General features: G+C 35.3%; 1 pseudogene; it reads right to left on the bottom strand.

Annotated features, from left to right (window-relative positions):
• LOC149219472 (magnesium-chelatase subunit ChlH, chloroplastic pseudogene) overlaps positions 1-17141 on the bottom strand; it is a 133761-nt pseudogene extending 116620 nt beyond the window's left edge.
• Positions 17142-20635: the final 3494 nt, after the last annotated feature.

The following is a 20635-nucleotide window of genomic DNA, read 5'->3' as shown; positions in this document are numbered from 1 at the left end:
TCACTCAAAACCCTCCATAGTAAAAATTTTAAATTTTACTGTTGATTTTATTAATAATTTTTTTTACAATTTTTGTTAAATTTAATTAAAAGAGATATTTGCAAGAGAGGCATACTAGGATAACTGTGGAACAACAAAATACTTTGGAACAACAAAAGTATTCAGAAGATCAGAATTTGAAAGGTATGGTGATTTACTGAAAACCTTGAATAGTGAAAAATTTAAATTTTAATATTGATTTTACTAATAAATTTTTTATGATTTTTGTTAGATTTAATTAAATTCAGAAAAAAATAAAAACCCTACACAGTCAAAATTTTACTATTGATTTTACTAATAAGAATTCTTACAATCGTTGCTACTATTTATATTTAATTAAAAATAAGAAGAAAATAATACTTATCTTAAACACTTGCTTCTTCTTGCCTGTGTGTTGGGCGCAACCCAACTTGGTCGAAGTTTTGGGACAAAATCTTTACATTTTAAGGAGCGGCACTCGCAGATACGACCAAGTTATATTCATCACGTGATTTCTTAGGGGCTTTAGGGAGGGTCAAAGCCCCTTATTTTCTAACAAGTATTTATTTTTACTCATTGTTTTGTCAGATCCATGGTATGTGGACTGTGGTCTCATAGTAAGGAAGATGTAATAATTTGTAAATGATATCATGATAGAAGAACTAAGCATAGATTTTTGGTATTATTTGCCTTGAGTTTGTATTTTGGGGGGATGATCCGTAGATGAGTGTGTGGAGTCCTTGAAGAGTGTGTAGTTGAGTGTGCAGACCACATGTAGTTGGGTGCGCAGGTTAGGGAAGAGCATCAATTGAAGATCCTTATTAATAAAGAAGAAGTTTTGGTGAAGTATTGTGTACCTTTTTGTATTCATTCTCTATTGTTATTGATATCGTTATGCATACTATTCATTGAATTATGTGGAAGAATACATGTTATGTTTCTTTATTTTATAAGTACAATTTTGTAATATTAAACATCAGTGCGAAATTATTATAGTATGCAAAGTTTCAGGAAGCTATAAAACATTAGTAAATACACAGACGCAACAACGTGCATATCCCTCTGGCTGCACAAACCTGGTTCTGCAATCTCCCATAACTGCTTCAAGTGAGACTGTGATATGCTTATAGATCAGTGCTGAATGGGCCAGTCCTTGAGGGTTTTGTTGTTTCACAAGACATTTTAAACTTGGGTCAAGCCCCCTTAAACCAAAAAATGGTTTCGTTGTCGAGATAACATAATGAGGAAGTGTAGAGAAAATGAGGTGCCTGCAGTTGTAGTATCTTTGGCTGCACAGTGAGTGCAGGAGTCCAGTTTAACTAGGTTGTTAATCTGTGGGAGGAATTCTTGATAGACTGTAGGGAATCACAGGAAGAGGGGAAGCCATTCCACTACGCTTGGTTGTTAATACTCATCGCGTTGATTGCGTGGAAAGAACTATAAGGATTGTAGTTTCCATCTTTCGAGGTATATGTTTCTGAGGCAGCGAGGTATGCCTACCTCTGGTTTACTAAGGAGTCGATGCGCTCAACAAAGAAAATGATTTTCTTTGTGGTGATAGCAATGGATCTACACATGGTCGTGAATCAACATCCAAGGTTTTCACCTAGTTTGTATATGCAGTATTCTCACTTTGTAGATTTGAAAGTAGACTTCCATAGAGCTTATGTGAAGGCAACGAATGACCCAACTGAGACATGGAACCCATTTCCATACTTAGTAATTGAAGGCAATTTTCTCATCGTAGTACAACAATGGCTAGAATAATGGATGACTCCACCAGGTGGAGTGGTTCAAACAGAGAAGGGTACCACACACGATACAAGTACAAGTCGAAAGGATGTATAGGTGGAAATAGAGGAAACAAGGAAGGACCATGAGGAACCCCTCAGTGATGTAGGAGTAGCATAGGAGTCACCTTTCATTTTTAGAAGGAGAGATACAACAATTGTAGAAGGCAAGAGGAAAAAGAAGAAGGCATATAAGGCCAAGGGCATAGAATGCTTTTCCTCACTGATGGGGACATCGACAAGATCAAAGAGAAGGTTTAGGAGATCATAGTGGAGACTTGGGACATAATCAATGATTGATATATAATGATCTTGATTGAGGTATAGAAGGGAATCACGGAGCTAAAGGTGTTGCCACAAGTAGAAAAACAACCAGAAGAAAGAGCTCAGTCACTGCAGGTAGAGAAAACAATAAAGACACAATTCGACATTAGAATTGTGTAAATGCTAGTTAGGGAACTTAACTGGTACTCATCGGAGGAAAAAGAATGAGCCAAATCATGGGATAATGTTAGCATAAATATTTTTGTGCTTCCCATTCAAATGCGACACAAATTGCATCAAAGTTTAACAACTTAGCAACAACATTGGGCATAACTAATCTTAATGATGATGATGCAGACATAAAAGGATAAAGTTCCAATGATAAAGCAGTTGGAGGAGGTGGCTAAGAAAAGAGACAACACATATCAGTGGCAAGAATAGTTGGAAAATCCATCGAACAAAGTTAAAGCACAGTCCTGAATGTGAAGATTGGTGAGGAGGAACCACCAATAGAGAAGGTTGTGAACCTCACCCTTGCAATCAAGGAATTGAAGAATATAATAGCAAAGATAAATTTCAAGTATGAAGTACCAATATCAAAGCTGCAAATAAGGTTACATCTAGCCACGCTACCAGAAGTGTAGGATCAGAGGCAAAATGATTTAAAGGAAACGTTAAAAGGCATCTCTGACACAGTGGTAGACTATGGTAAATGATTGGACGACACAATGTAGATTTGGACCTCAATACAAGAGGATCCAGACATCAAAAATATCAAGGAGGAATTATAGGTGAAGCAGCAGTAGCGCAAAAAAAAATTGGGAGATGTGAGGACCCTACTAGTCTTACAAAAACTCTCTAGTATTAATGAAGGAAAGAACCTCCAAAAGTATATAGATGGGATTTGGAGGAAGGAGAAAATTTTGTAGGGAAGGACCTAGCCATGGGAGGATGATGCCCTTAAAATATCACAGGCAATGGAAAAAAGGCTCAAATAATTGAAGAAAAGGGAATCATAGATACCACAGAAGAGTGATGGCCCAACCACAAAGGTATTGTTGGAGGAAGCACACAAATAAGAGAAATAAATGGCAGAGCCAGTCTAGCAGTATCATGTAGTTTACAATGAAACTGCAGTGAAAATCAAGGGAAACGAAGTTGAGTGACCTGGGATGACTCAGAGGTGATTGTTGGGAGCCTGTTAGGTGTAGCACAACTTGGTCCAAGTTATGGCTCAAAAACTCCACATTTTGAGGAGCGGAGCGTGCAGACCCGATGAAGTTATATTGATCATATGGTGTTTTAGGGGCTTTAGGGTGAGTCAAAGACCCTTATTTTGTAATAGGTATTGGGTTTTACTCATTTTTTTGTCAGTTCCATGGTATGTGGACCGTGGTCTTGTAGTAAGGAAGTCTATTTAAAGAATATGTAATAATTTTTAAATGATATCATGATAGAAGAACTAAGCATATATTATTTCTATTCTTTGTCTTGAGTTTGTATTTCGGGGGAATGCTATGTAGCTGAGTGGGCAGAGGCCTTGAAGATTCTACAACTGAGTGCACAGAGAACTTGTAGCTGAGTGTGCAGATCAGGGAAGAGGATGTATTGAAGATCCTTATTAATAAAGAAGAAGTTTTGGTGAATTATTGTTCACCTTTCTGTATTCATTCTCTATTGTCACTACTATCAGTATGCATATTGTTTACTAAATTTTGTGGAAGAATACATGTTATGATGTTTTCTGTTATAAGCTCCAATCTATAAGATTAAACATCAGTGTGAAACTATTCGTGTATGTGAAGTTGTAGGAAGGTATAAAATGTAACTAAATACACAAATACAATAGCGCACATATCCCTTTGGCTACAGAAACCTCATTCTACGACCTCCCATAACCGCTTCCAGTGATACTATGATTTTCTTGTAGGTCGTTGCCGAAAGGCCTAGTGGTTGAGGGTTTTGTTGGTGCACAAAAAACACTAAACCTGGGTCAAGGCCCCTTAAACCAAAATTATGTGACTACAAAATTTCACCTTAGGGTTTAACTCCCTCTACCACTTAACAATTAGGGATTTTCATTCTAGGCATTTTAGATTTAATGGGTTTATGTCTATATATAAGGTGTTTAACATGTAAAGCAAGGGGACCAGTTTTTGATGGGAATCAAACCCTATAAACCCTATCCAATTTTTTTAAATAGCATATGTTTATTGGTGCATCATGTTTAATATAGTGCAACAGTGAACCTATGAGAAAAGCATTGTTAAGTAAAAAAAAATTATGTTTATTTTTTAATGTTTTTTGTTTTTTACTTTGATGGTGGTGCTTTTATCATTATATAACACACCTTCATATTTTAAAGTTTTTTTAAAAAATACTTTATGTTTTTGGTACTAAACAATTAAACACCCAGTGTGTTTTATAAATTAAATGCACTAAGGCATTTATTCACATAAGCACACCAGTTACAAGATTCTTTTCACCTGAAGCTTATGTGATTTATTTATAAAATATATTTATTAATGGAGTTTGTATTGAATGTTACAGGTTGTATATTGATAAAAAAATGTCTCAGAAGAAGTCAAGTAAGAAAAATAATTATTGGCACAATGATAATGCATCCAAGAAAGAAGAAAAAACAAGTTCTTTGTAAATTCTTTACAAAATTAATATGTTTGAACTATATGTAAGTAACTGATATCTATTTCTTAGTGTGTGTCATGTAGAGCCATAAAATGAGCAAGCTCAATAAGGTTATTTATGATCTAAATCTAGAGGAGCATAAAATCCTAATGGAAAAATTGCAAAAGGTTGAGTCAGGCGAATGAAAAAATACCACTCAATTTAAGTTTTTTTTTAGTTTTCATTAATAAAATACTTAAGAATATTAGACAACATATTTCAAACAATATATTAACTCACATATGCTTAATTTTCTACAGGGACCAACAACGAAGGAAAATAATGTCATTCTAAGAAAAAATAAAATATAACATGTAAATGACGATGAATTAGTCCTTAGCTCATCTGGAGTGGTTTTGGAGGTTAATGAAAAGGGTGGGGGAGGGGAGATTTTACAAAACTATGAGGGATATAATGGAATGAACTTGTAGACATACTTCCCACTTACAATATAGAAATCAATCCAATCATTCTAGGAACCAAGTTATATTAAAACTATAGGAAGTGTTTCTAGAATAATGGTCAATGAGAATATTTAGGCTTGCAATAGAAAAATCATAAAACAAAAAAAAAAAGAATCGTTCATAAAATAATATTCCTAATTAAAATGATTTTCTAGAATTATATGTATATATTACTACAAACAATTCATTTATTGATATGAATTTTGTTATATAAAAATGGTTTATTACTTTTTGAAGAAGATTCTGAAAATCCCAAAGGATCAATGATATGATACTTGAAATATGCCAATAGGAATGCCCAAAAGTGTATAAGGAGATGGTCAAACAAATAGACATAATTTATTCATAGGAGGAGCCATCTCAACAACAACATGCTTCAAATGTATGTAATAATTGAATTCTTCTATTAGGTAAATATACACCCTATCCTATTCTCCTTATAGAAGTGGGTATTCCCCCTATTGAGAGCCTAGCTATGACTAGGCTTCTGTTGTACAAGCACAAACTCAATAACATAGGAGACCATAGACTTTCTAAGATAGCTTTAAATTCTAGCTAAAACCACCTAAGGCTTAAACAAGGTTGGTATAAAGACACTAGGGCCTGGTTAAACGATTGGGAGATCGACGAGAATGTTTCATCGCAAAACATTAATAACATTAAAAATATTGTTACTTCTAAGTTCAAAGAAAAAATATGGTGTTAGAAAGATTTAGCAGCTAAAAGAAAATTAAGATATTATAAGGAGGTCATCAACCCCACCCCAGAAGATCAAAAGTATCTCTCAGTTTTAACTAGTGCAAAGAAGAAAATTAATATAGCCAATATTAGAATGAACTCTCATGAGCTCCGTAGTGAAATGGGTCATTGGGTAGTTCTTAAAACACCATGGATGGAAAGGATATGCCATCTCTATGAGAATATGAACATCGAGGATGAAAATCATTTCCTCTTAGCGTTGCCCGCATACAACCACATTAGATCTTAGTTTCATAATCTTTGTTACAATACTGACCTTCCTATCCTTCTTCGATGTCAAAATTATAGTGAGCTCGAGAGGCTTCTCTCCAATATTTTTGAGCATAGGAATAAAATATTAAATCAAACTAAATAACTCATTTTCTTTAGGTCCAGTAGACTAAAGTTTGGTCTCAGTGGACGTTAACCATCATCATCGTCATCATCATAAACAAATAATTTAGCATTAAATATTAATTTTCAAGTATTTTCTTGTAGAAAAGAAAAACGATGGAACCCATTTAGCATAAAACAGGTCAACAAGGAAGAAAAGGGTTGATATCAACGTTTTTCATTAGTTGTTAATATTTCCTTATAACAACTTAAGATTTCATTTTTGTATATTTTAAGTTTTTTACAGCAAGCATCAGTGAATGTCTTCAAATAGGTGCTAAAATACAAAGAAGAGCCATCAAAAAAATTGAATGACAATGGGTTAAATATGGGTGGTGAGTATATTTTGGCATATCAAAAAATTAATTTTGGCATTTGTAAGTATCTATGTTGTTTTAATTCTCTAAGTTTATAATTATTGAACACAAGAATCCTTTATAGTAAATCTATGATTTATTATGGGGTATAAAACTTGCAAGAAACAAGGTATGGCACTAGGTCAACAAAAGAGTTGTTGAAACAAGGCATGAGATTTTGTTTTGAAATCATGTGTACAATTCATGACTCACTTCTTGCTATGGTACATTTCTATTCAATTTATATTGATGTATATTATTTATTTCAGTTTTTATTATTCTCACCAATGTAGATACACTCATTACACTTTATTTTTATGTTTGCATAAGAAACTTGAAGAAGACGAAAAAATTCGATGCCATCACTAAAAAATTCATCAAAATAACAAAAGTCATGGAAGTAGCTCAAGAATCGACATCAGGTCCAATGAAGATAGATGATCTATTTGGATATCAATGCAAGTTGTTGTATTTTTTGAAATAATTGTATGTGGAAATCAGACATTTTGGTTAATGTAATTGACATAGTGTCTCAATTGAAAGACAAGGGGTTACCAATAACTATCCTATTTTGTATGAAAAAGAGCCTCTTATTTATATATAATAATATACATTTTAATTTTTTTTATTGTGTTGTCTAATCTCTCTATGAAATGTCACAACACTGATTAAATATATGGATGATTAAATATTATAGTAAAGAGATGTAAAATCTGTTGATATAACAAATTAGTCTAGACATCATATACAAATGCAATAATCAAAATTTAACTTATATGAATATTTTTATAATATATATGTCGTTTTTTCAACGAATAAATTCTTGATAAAATCACAATAATTCCACTATCACAAGTCGATCTTTCTAAAAAAGAGAAAATGGATATCGGGACATCATATATTAATAATGCATAGTGGTTTGAATATGAAATTTGTAGCAACGATATTTATAATAATAAAAGATGTAACTGGTGTGTTATATTACGTAAAAACAATTCTATGACAATATTGTTCTACATGGCCCAACACCTTTTCTGAAAAGTACAGCACCGAGGCATTTGGAAAAAAAAATCACCTAAGCGTTATACTTTTCAAGCACTGCTATTGTTTGCATTTAGCACCTCAGTTCCTGGTATCATAGCTTGTGCACCCCAATGCATTGTAATTCTTAAATAATATGTGATTTCATAGAACCGATGCCCCTGTTATCACTATAATTTTTTTTTTTTTTTTTTAATTTTGGACAGCCCGCATGGTTCCAAAGTTTTTTTGTTAAACATGATCAAGTCATTTTTATGTTTTTAAGTCCAAGTCATAGGATTAGAGTCTCATTTCCATCATCAAATAAAGTTCAACAACCTTGCTTGGCCCCTTATGGATCCCATGTCATGTTTAAAGTTTCATGTGTCTAGTCATTTCAAACTTTTGAACGCGCTATGAAACTGTCTAGGCATTTTCATAGCGCAAAGTCCTGAAATTCAAATAACTGCACTAGGGAATTGGGGATTCGTAGTTAGGTGTTTTCGTAGCACAAAACCTCAAATTTACACTAGATGTGCTATGAAATTGGGGATTCATGTTCAATCTTGTCTAACTATCAAATCCACCAAAATTCGTTAGATTTTCATCATTAGGTGTCAATCCATGAACCTTACCACTCACATACAACCATTCATATCCATCTTTAGATTCGTTAGGGGTCATTTTTCCGCAGTCATTTCAAATTTCAAAAAAGGAAAGGGTTAGTTGATCCTGGTCATATCCATGTGATCTTGGTCATATTCATGCAAGAGACTCTTGATGCTATTCTTAAGTTTGAAGTAAACAAACCCAGGGTGAGCAGAGACCAAAATTCTTCTACAGGTTTCAAGTGAGGTAGCCCTTCATCAAATTCAAGCGAGGCAACTCTTCAATTAAGCAAAGAATTTTCTTCCAAGTTGTTCTATCTACAGGGATTTCAAAGGAGAAATGTCAAAAGAAAGAAAGAAGCACAAGTCAGGTCGATGTCTGAGAACTGAACCTGGAGGCTTAGATGCTCTCACAAAGGATTAAATAGTGGAAGAAGCTTTCAAAAAAGTAGGTTGCTAGAGGTTCTGTGAGAAACTACAGGGAGGACATAGCCAGGTGACTAAGGAATTTTCTCTTAACTTCACAGGTTTACATACAAAGATTGGGGTGTTAGAATTGCCAATTTCTCCTGAAGTGATATCTTTAGTTATAGAAATTCGTAGAGGTCAGGAAAAGTGGTTTAAGAATTTCATGTTTGAAATGGCACCCTGCAAGATATTCCTGAAGCTAGAGTTCGTAGACATAGATTTGACTAAAGCAGTGCCAAGGGGTTATGTCAAAGATTCATTTGCCAACTTACTCTCATGCATACAAAGGTATTTCACCTGTGAAGGAAGATACCACAAGGTGTATTCTTACCATTTCAAACTCCTTTTGCATTTCACTGGCATAATATCTCTAGATATACCTTTGTTTATGTTTCGGAGCTTAGGCAAGATGTCTAATAAAATACAGTTGAATAAAGAGACATGTGAGACATCATTGTTCCATCATGGCTTAGTTAAATTAATGGTCTTACATGAACTTAAGAAGGTAGATAGAGAGTGATGTACATTTCTCTTTATGTCTGGTCTGAGAGCTGAAACAAGACTTAGCCATAGGGCTAAGGAAATATCATCACCAGTGATTAGTCACCATGCAGAAGAAAGTTCAAATAGGTTTGTTAAGCTGGAGGCTAGAAAACAAGTTAAGGACCCAGTGACTAGAACACCATTGATTGTTCAAGATACTCCTCAACAGTCACAGAAGAAGAAAGTTCAAATTAAGGAATCAGCACAAGAGCAGTCCATTGGTGAAACAGTCCAAAGAAGGATAATTAGAAGCCAAACAACCAAAGAAAAGGGTAAAAAAGTGATCACTGATGAAATCCCAGCCTCAAAGGGCAATTTGAATGATCCTCTCCAAGAAATCGACATTGAGGAGTCCCCTATGGTCCAAGAAGACTTCATTGAATTAGGTGAGAGAAAGTCAAAAAAGATGAAATCCTCCAAAAAGTTAGAGTTTGATGATCAAGTTTCAGATTTTTTTTTTTTAACCCTAGAAGGCCTATGACTAGGCGGTCCAAAAGGTTACAGGAGGTAGAGCCAGAGGTGAGTGACACAAGGGAGATATCAGGATTCTGTGAAGAGCCCATAGGTCCAGTAGTGCAACCATCACTCATGCACGAAGATGACAGAAATAGAGTAGTTGATACTCAAGAAGAAGAAAATAGTTTGAGGAGGTCAAGAAGAAATTAAAGCTTGCCAATCTTGAGATTGCTCAACTTAAGAAAAGGGCAAGGAAACATGAAATTGAAAAAGCTAATTTCAAAAGAATAAAAGCCATGTGGGAATATGGAAAATTTCCAAAACCTAAAGTAGTTGGCAAAGATGCTCAATACTTCACCTGGACCATCCCTGCAATCAAGGAAACAAGGTATATTAGAATGATCAATGACAGATTAAGAACTAATATCAAGGTGATGAAAAGACAAATCGAAGACCTTGAGATTTAGCTGAGCAAGCCTAGAGGTCAGCCTCAGCTCAAATAAACAGGGCAGTAAGTGATGAAGCCCTAGTAAAATTTCGGTTGAAACAAAGATATTACTTTTTGAAGTAGTTTCATAGATGGGTGATCTCAAGTATATGTGGCATATTTACATAAGGAAACAGCTATGAAAAATCCTTAGAAAGAATGTTTTTGGGGAAAAATTGTGTAAATCGATTCACACAATAGTTTCATAACGCACTATGAAACTGCTGCAGGTGACATGCACAGTAGTTTTGTAGCGCGCTACGAAACTACTGTCAGTACAGTTTTGTTATTTTTGGTAAATCTTCGAAGGAAAGAAGAGGTTATTTTTGAAGAAGGATGCTACTGCAGAAATGTAAGGATATCATTTAAGAAGGCTTAAAGCCTAAATAAAGAAAAATTCAAGGAATGAAAGATTTATGCAAGAACTAAACCTTGCGGTACAAAAACAAAAATTCATTTCGTAGCTCATCCAGTTTGACTTTCTTCAGGCAACTTCAAGGAGTTTAGTTTTGGCACAAGTGTAAGAGCAGGGTTCTATGGCTAATTCAACATGTGTTGTATGATTAAAGGGGCTAGTTTGGTCAGCAGGAGATTTGAGGAACATCATGGAAGACCAAGACTGCACTACAAGGGACAGTTTCCTAGTTTTCAGGACCGATGGGGAAGAAATTATTGAAGGCGAGCAGCAGGGTTATGGTCATCACCAAGGTTGAAGTTAAGGAGGAACAACTGTCAAATGTCATATTTATTTCCTACTTTAAGTTGTTACTATCATAATAAGGAGTTGTACTCCTAATTGTATTAGGACTCTAAGACTCTTAGATAATTGTTACTCGTAATTAATAGTTTGTTTTAGGAATGAATAGGTGTCAAGATAGGAAATTCGAATTCCCCTCATGTTGGATCAGGGAATCCAAAATTGTAATGACAAATCTATAAAGGAAAAGAGGTGGAATGCCTCATGGTTGGCAATTTTCAAAAGAAACAAGCATACTATGTTATTGTAAGAGACTGTATGTTTTATATTAATACAAATATTTTGGCTTCACTACTCAAGATTTAGAGAGAGTTTTAATGTCTAATTCTATCATGGGCTTTTATATCTACCTACTTGTAGTGGTATGGACACATGTTACTTAGAATTCATTGACAGCGCTCTAACTTCCTTCATGTGTTTATGAACTGTGTTCCTGGCATTATGACTCTGTTTTGCTAATGTATTAAGACTCTTTATGCCCTGACTTACATGTTAAGCTGATCTTTCTGTTGTACTGAAACATGCTCAAACTCCATAACCCAATGAATGTTTGTTGATTGACATTTCAACCATTTATACCTTTTGTTTGATTTTTCCATAGAGTTAGCCATCTAATCCTTAAATTAAAATCTTTAACCCAGTGGGAGAGCCCTCTTAGGTTTAGGAGGCTAAGCCTCAGCCACAAGATTGGTTTGAAATAGTTACTCAAAGTCTTCCTAATCAGCAGCCTATCAGGGTCTAGTTTTGTGATAACAGCCCCGGTGCTCCAAAATATTATTTCCAACCCTCATGCATTATTCAAATTAACAATACTAATTATTTTATATTATTAGTGCACCAGTGCTTTTCTACAATTCATAAGCATTGGTGTTGTAAATTTAAATAAAAGAACTGGGTCTGTAATATTTTTTTCTAGCCCTGATGTCATTGCTAAAAAGTATGACTTGAGGCATTTGAAAAAGACAAAAGCACTGGGTTGTATACTTTTCAAGCACTGGTGTTGTTTGAATTCAACGCCTGAATGCATGGTATCATATATTGTGTGAGCTCGTGCATTTTTACTATTAAAGCACTGGTGCTTTTATGAATAGAATGCACCGATGCTCTAAATGTTTGTTTCCATTCTTCGTGCTTTTATTTAAATTTACAACATTGGTTCTTTTATAGTGGTACTGCACCAGTGTTATTTTCCATTAAGCATACTATTAAAGAAACATCCACTAAAACCTATGGTTGCCTAAATTTTTAAATCATGATGAAGTTATGTTATTAACTCTGCTAAAACATTTTCTAGTGCAAATGGATGTTGTAGGAGAGGTTTTTTTTACAAATTTTATAACACTAGAAGCCTTTGTTATAACCCCTACTAGAAGGAATTTTCCTTGCAGCGCCCAAAGTGTCATCAGAGGGTCAACATCGAGAGGAAATGAGTCGACCGAAGAGAGAATAGGTGGCTAAATATGAAGAAAAGTGTCAGGATGTGGTATCGGAGGGAGATTAATTATGAAACATATTTATGAAGTTACAGTTGTTAAAAGGGTTACTAAGAAAATACATGAAACAGATGACGAAATCTACTAGATTGGTCAAATTGTGGGGAAGATGAACCCCACTGACAAAATGAAAGTAATGCATGATAAGGCATGACTTAGGGAACCTATGGGTAAACTCTGCGAGTAACAAAATTCCTAGAAATATATCTAGGATTAGGTTACGATTAATGAATTGAATTAACTTCTAAATAATGAGAAAACTATAAATAGTGAGGACTTCAATGCTGTGACTTGGGATTCAACTGTCGAAATGGAGGAAATAAAAGCCATGATCGAAAAACAGGAATATACGCGGGAATCATTACAAAATGTTGTGAAGGAGAATATTTATTCAACGCAAGACTAAGTGGCTTGAGGATAAGCCACTTTTTTTGTTGGATGCTTGATGTAGCCCATAATTTTATTTTATTTTTTTTGGCATTGTAGGACTCCACAATGAGGATGGGGGTGTAGAAAGGATAAGATTGAGTGCATCATAGGGCTAGAAATGTAGACAAAGTGAAACATAGGTCTTGTGCATGAATAAGAGCATGACGAAGATGGACACCGTACAAAAATTTGATAGTTCCATTTGAGGAAATAAGACGCATGCAAAGGATTGATGGTTATGATTTTGCATTGCATGGAAATGATTGGGAGATCGTAGCGAGAAGATAGTTGGAGATATTTTGAAGAAGTAAGAGATGGGGTGGAGTTGATCTGAATGGTGGAAGTTAAATTTTAGACAATCCTTAAAATGCATGTGACAACTAAGGGGGATAAAGGAAATATCTCAAAAATTTCACAGGACAACTAGATTGGTTAGGTGCAAATATAAGAAGATTCGAGAGGGTTCCAAGAAGCTATAAGATGGCTCGTGGAAGACAAAGTGGGGATGGGGTGAAGGAATTAGTAGCAGTAGATGGTGGTGGAATGCTGAGAAATTGTTGGATGATCGAGCACAAAATAAGTTGACTCATAGAGTCTTTATATGATATATATATTTTAGATGTAACATGTGGGTATGTGGTTAAGTCTATCACTGACACATAGCCTTGTTTTAATTATTTTTGTCTCTGGTTATATGAGATTAACATTGATGTTTACAGTTTGGTTAACAATGTTGTGTAGAATTGTTATGGAAGGTCGACTAGCCTGTTAACATAAAAATGTAATCTTCGATACAATGCTTCTTCTTCGAATATGAATATAAATTACTAATTGGAGATGTTACTTTAACCTATTGTTTTGCATCTATGTAAATGTTGTTGTGTTATTTTATAGTATCACTTGTGATAGGCTGATGGTTTATAACTCTGACTAATAAACTTGATGTCTATGTTAATACTATGCTATGTAATTTTTGTGTATGGTGATGACCTGGTCTAGTATGCACTTGTAATGTTGTGTGTTGAATCCTTTTGAATAAACATGAAGGGCCAAATGACTGAAAGGGTTTGAAAGTGTTAATTAATGTTATGTGTCAATAGCAGAATTGTCAGAGTTTGGCTTATAATTTTCCTTCAATATACTGAGTCTATATCCAAGGTCATATACCATGCATAGTTATTATGGAATTAAGTTAGTGGATGGATATAAAGGGTTAGCACCTTTCAAGGTCCACAACCATAGTTAGGCATTGTAACATGTGTCAATCAGGATTATTGAATTGTAAGCCATAAGATATTCTTGTCAGACTATGGAAACCTAGTTCCAAAAGTCACCCATTAGCGTCTTTAGTGAGACTTCACTCACTTCGTGGGTCTTGTTGAAAGGGTTGATGTTAAGCAACTATTTATTGCCCACTGTGTTGTGAGTCATGGATTTTTTAGAATAATGTGTGGAAACACTAAAAAAAATCCACTAACATGAAATTTATCTGATAAAACATAGTGCAATAGATGAAAGCTTTTTTTACAGTCAAATAATATTGATTCAACACACTTTGATGCCCATGTGAATGTTATAGTCACTAGCACAAAACCTAGTTCTCTCACACAAACCCCATCATCTCCACATATTTCATTACACATGGATTCATTCTCTGTACTCTACACATCCTTCATTCTCCATCGATTCATAGCTCTCTGCAAATATACTCCCACGTAGTTAAATTTGTAAAACTTTTAAATGCAAAAGAGTAGTTTTAAATTTCATCACAGAGATTCATAGCTCTATGCCACTTCTCTCTCACATAGCTAAATTTGTAATAGTTTTAAATGTAAAATAGTTTAAAATTAATATTGTCCATGGGGAATAAAGTTCCATTTGCACCCCCATTCTCCTACACATTCCTCTTTGTCTCCATAGTAAAATTTCCACACAAGGAAATATTCGTGTAAGAAAGCTCCACACAGTAAAAGCTTTGCACAAGGAAATTTTCACACAAGGAAGCTCTGCATAATGAAACATAATAATATTATTTCAAGATTCATTAATAGTTAAATTAATTATGCATACCTAATCCAAAAGGAAAACCAAACCAGCCTCAGAGCACTCATTTACGTCAATTTGGAGATTAAACAAATCTACACATATGTAAGAGGAAAATGTTAGATCCTTCCTCACATCCTCCACACAAATTAACATTAATAGTTTAAGATTAATTTCATCATTGCCAAATAAACTTCCCTATGCACCCTCATTCTACACCCACTAATGCCAATATGCATATTAAGCAAATCTACACATACATAATAGGAAAATGACAAATCCTTCCTGAAATCCTCCATACATCCTTCATTCCACAGATATTTACATTAATATTTTGACACTAATTTCTTCCATGTTGAATAAAGTTCCCTGTGCACCACCATTTTGTGCTCACCAACATTAATCTATATATTAAGAAAATCTACACATGTAATAGGAAAATGTCAAATCCTTCCTCACATGCTCTGCACATTCTTCATTCCACATAGATTAACATTAATATTTTAACATTAATTTCATTAGTACTAAATAAAGTTTCCTATGAACCTTGTCCTTCAAACAGTAAAATATTTGCACAAGGAAAGATTTGCACAAGAAACCTCTTCACAATGAAACATAGTAATATTAGTTTGATATTTATTCATAGTTACATTAATGAAAGTTCCCTTTTCATCCTCATTCTCCTGAACATATCCCATCCTCCATACACCCTCCATCCCACATCGATTCATAGCGCTATGTGACTTCTCTTTGGCATACTTAAATATGTATAATTTTTAAATGCAAATAATTTTGAAATTAATCACATCGTTATGAAATAAAGTTCCCTCTATACCATGTACTCATACACATATTTTGTCTTCCACAAAGTAAAAGCTTCACAAAAGCAAACTATTGGAATAATTATTTATTGGGAGGGGGATGAATCAATAATTGTGAGGTTATTAAAATTTTACGCTCAATTCTTATATTTTTGTTGGCCTAATGGGGCTTGACCCAGGTTCGGAGTTAATTAGCAAAACAAATCCCTACACTACTGGCCCTTTTGGCATCAGTCTGCGAGTGCGGAATGAAGTCTCACTTGAAGTAGTATGGGGGGACGCTACAACTAATTTTCCACAACCTTGAGATGTTTGAGGTATTGATTTAGTCCAACTGTGCCTACCTTCAAGCAGGTTACTTTGCACACTATTCTGACCTGCAAGACCTTCGCGATCAGTTATAATCACCTGCACGTAGCCCTAACCAAGGGCTGATATGTTTTCGCGCTACTAGGGCAGTGATCTGCACTATTTCCCCAAGTTACACCACGTACCTTACTTATCTTCTTACAAATGTTAGTTAACTTCTTGTAAACAGATACTTTATCTCACATTTACTTAATCAACACAATCATATATGTTCACACACCATATAAACAATAAAGATGCAATTCATACCCAATATACTCAATGCATAAAACAAGAAATAGATACATAGAATTGATACGAAACTTCTCTTTATTAATGCTCCAACAATTACAGAATCGACTCACCCTACGCACTCAACTACAGGGGTCTGCGCACTCAGCTCAGACTACTAGCCCTCTGTGCACTTAGCTGCAGATCCTTCTCCTACTCTATGACCCAAAGACTTGACTTTACCCTTAGATCTTCCACTATGCTTCTATTCCATGATCATTCAATTGATTCTTTTACAATTTATAGCCTCGCTCTATTTATACAATTCCATCGTCCGTGGACCATGGGTAGATCTCTCTAGCCAACATTACATTACAAAAATCAAGGCAGACAACCCTATGACTCATTTACAAGCTACGTGCTCCGCGCTCACAAAATGTGAAGTCCTTACATCAATGATACAATTTATAACCAAAATCTGGGCTCTAAGCCCCAAAACTTTCCTTGGGGGATCCCACACCCATTAAGCCCCCAACACGAACATCGTGACTTGCCCTCGAGTCACTTTGTCAGTGCAGAGATCTTTGTGCGCATACCCCCCAACTCTTCATGGACTACAGAAAGATCAACAGTGCACTGAGTGGTTGCCTGATGCACTTCCTGGACGTGATGTTCAGAGACCGCGGCATCTGAACTGCTTTTGTGAATCTGTTCCTGCATTCCCCGCATTTGTGCGGGATTTGCTTCAATCGAGGTGGTAATTATGAATTCCTCATCAATCCATGGTTGTACGTGCACCTTAGAAAAAACTTCCTTATGTCGCACATCAGCTACCTGTTCCTTGAGCGATTTTTCCTAATTCATCCACGCGAGCCTCTATGTAAGGGCCACCATCTGTGCAGTCCCTTTTACTTCATCGTACTTCTCCTGTAGCTCACACACCTCTGCTTCTAAGTGTTGTATGTTCTGGCCCTCCTGTAGAGTGGTGAGGACCTCAAAGAACTCTTCAAATAACTTCGTACAGTCCTTCACTACACTGTTGATCTTCGCTATTCCTGTTGTAATAGTGTTGGTGTGTTGTTCGTTCACCTCTAGCGGAGTTGAAGGCTACGCCTTCAATTGGAGCTCAGCTATATGAAGATTGAGCTCTAGATGAACCATGGCAATCTCTTCCTTCGCCTCATGCACCCCTACTATGAGTTTCTAGATGCACGCCTCCACTGGGTCTTCTACTAGGATGGTCAACTCCTAGACCATCTAGCAGGTGTCCTCGACTACCTGCACAATCTATCAGTTCTACGCCACTACCTCATCATGCTGCAAGCTCAACTGTTCCATATTTATTGGTTGTGTTATCACTCAGATTTTCCCAGAAGTTGTAAGAAGAGGGAAAGGGGTCCGAGGTAACCACAAACCAACTTTTAGGTACATAATCTAGCCAATCTGTATCCAGAGATGGCTCTCTCTTTAGGATTTAGCTTTGTTTAGATAGATATTAGGCTAGTTATGAAAGCTTGGGGTTTTGATTGTGTTTGGTGGTGAAATTCAATAGCAGAGGGGTAGGACCGAATATTTTAGGCCATTGGGCTAATGGAGTCAAAAAATGATAGCTCAACTAGATTTGGCTTTTCAATAAAGGATGGCTTCACAGGGAAAGATATCTAAACAAGGAGCAAATAGAGAGTTGAAAAGATGGAATGGAATTAAAAGGGATGAAGGGCAATTAAGAATCCTTCAACATATTTTAAGAGGAGGGAACTTGGATGATCACCAATAGAAAGAAATTAAGGATTTTTTGCTAAATGATCAAAATGAGTAAACTAGGAAACAAGAGCAATTAAGAATTCACTACTTATGCTAGTTTAGAGGAAAACATTTAGAATAAAAACGATTGAAGACAGATTGCACTTAAGCACTTTCTGAATTATTCTTTTTCATTTTAATATTCAGATATGAAACACAATTGATATAATAAACAAGAAAACAATAACACATGAGATATAATATACTTATTTGTCCGGTGTTTGATACATGAATCTTGTGAAAATTCCTTTGAATTAATTCTTCATCCAGCCAACCATGCAAGATTTGTCCAACAACACTTTATTCCAAGGTAATCAGTTTTATGGCAATGTCTGAGAATCCACACTCAATACTCTGAATGAGGGAGTATTTATACAAAAACATACAATAAAAATATCTCATGACAAAGTGAGATATATTCTAGGATGACTAACTATATGTTACATGAAATTAGAGACAGATGGTCTTGTAGATAGAAGATAAAGGAAAATTGATGGCTTGTTTTCCCTATTCTTGTGTATGTGCTAGAAGCAGGCCCTATGATTTGGCATCTTACTGTCTTCTTTGTAATTTTGTGCTGGCTACTTTTCTTTTCATCTTCTTACTGATACTCTTTACCTGTTTGATCCTTATTCATCTTCTGTTACCATCATTGACTTATGGTAAAAAAATGGAAATTTACCTTTTTACCAAGGGTAAATCACAAAATTTCTGTCATATCTGTCCACCATTTTTCTTATGGTATTCTAGTCCTTTGAAGTTTTCTAAGGATCTCATTAGCTTCGGTGTATTTGAAAAAATTAGGCTGAACTTGGAACAGATGTTTTACTTCATGCTCCACATAGAATAGGTTCTCTAGACTGTAAAAAAGAACTCTGCCTGTAGGTATTGCTTTTGGTGCAGCTACACTAGCAGATGAGCTAGCCTAGTTGTCTGCATATTTAGCCAACTTGTCAACATAGTCTATCTGTGTCATCAATTTTTCATTGATAACTAAAGGACTGGGAAGTCCTTTACTCTGCAATATGCCAAATTTCTGCATAAAATCATCAATTTCCTCTTGCATGTTTAGGCATCTCCTTTCCAAATTCTGCATTAAAGACCTTTTAGTTAAAACCTTCTTGATTTCCAGAATAGTCCCTGTTCTGTCTCCAATGCCCAGTTCTTCGAGCTGGTACTTATTCTTGGTATTCAAAAAATTGATTAGTCTGGTAGCTTCCTTAGGCATCCTTCCTAATTCTTCCTTAGTTCTCTGGACTTCTTCAAGAGCTAGCTTTACCAAATCAATCTGCTCAAAAATTATTTGTATGGATGGCCAAACATCATTTATTGATTGAGTGATGTTGGTCCAAAGAATCTTCCTAATATCTGCTAAGGGTTTATCAAATGTGAGGTCTTTTTCTAATGATTTCACCTTTTGTTCTAACCCTTTATTTTCCCTCACCTTTTCTGCAAAATTTATCTTTGAAAGATCATATTTTTGTTCTAAGGTAACAAATTGTTCTTTTACCTTTTGTAACTCTGAAACTTGGAGCTTCAATTCCTCCATTGATTTTATCAATTCTTCTATGCTTAGACCTGAAATACCTGCTTGTGTTGTTCCTACTATTGTTGTTCCTGCTATTGCTTCTGTTGTGACCACTAGAACGTTTGGTGCCAGAGCTGTTCCAAGGGTTGAAGGGACTGTAGTGGAAACTACTGGAATCACATTGGGAGGCTGAGAGGTCGACTCTCCCTACTTGTCCTTCAATGATTTTTATAGTTCTTGTTCAGTCTCCTTGAGCTATTCATTAATCTTTAGGACTAAGTCCATAAGCACTTCTTTAGACCTTTGTTGTATGACCTCAGTAGTCTGTGGATGCCTTGAAGGAGGCAAATTTAGCTGCTTTCTTAAGGAATCTATGTCTTCATCTTTCTTTTTAATTAAGGCTTTTGCAGCCTTCACATATTTTGGATCATGACCCAATCCAATGATCAATTCTTCTAAAGATTTAATTCTATTGTCTTTATCTTGTGAGGAGGCATTCTCCAGCTGTAATTGGGCAGTTGTATTATTCAAAGAATTTTCTAGTCTTTGGGCAATCATGGCCTTACTAGTCAATGTAGAATAGACCATCTCCCCTATCTATTTGTGTAACTCAATCTGGTCCAAGGGATTAATGTCCTTTGCCATGACCTCAAAATCGGTTTTAAGGTAATCTACTGTTGATTAAGGCTATTGCACTTTGGGTTTGAAAAAACTCATTAGCATTTTACCTTCTTTGATGTCATAGGCTCACATCAACCTGTTCTGATTAGTGGTAACCATTTTCAAATACTGATTGTAGACCTGGATCCTTAATGGCTCATTTCTGGCTTTTATTTATTTAAACTTCTTTTTGATATCTGGATTGTCTTTTCCCGGCGGCTTGAAAGATGAT

Source organism: Pinus tabuliformis, chromosome Q, assembly GCF_031772625.1.
Source record: "Pinus tabuliformis cultivar Carrire ecotype Pingquan chromosome Q, CPIR1, whole genome shotgun sequence".
Taxonomy (NCBI): Eukaryota; Viridiplantae; Streptophyta; class Pinopsida; order Pinales; family Pinaceae; genus Pinus; species Pinus tabuliformis.
Note: the sequence above shows the minus strand (reverse complement) of the source record. Positions and strands in the feature narration are given on the sequence as shown.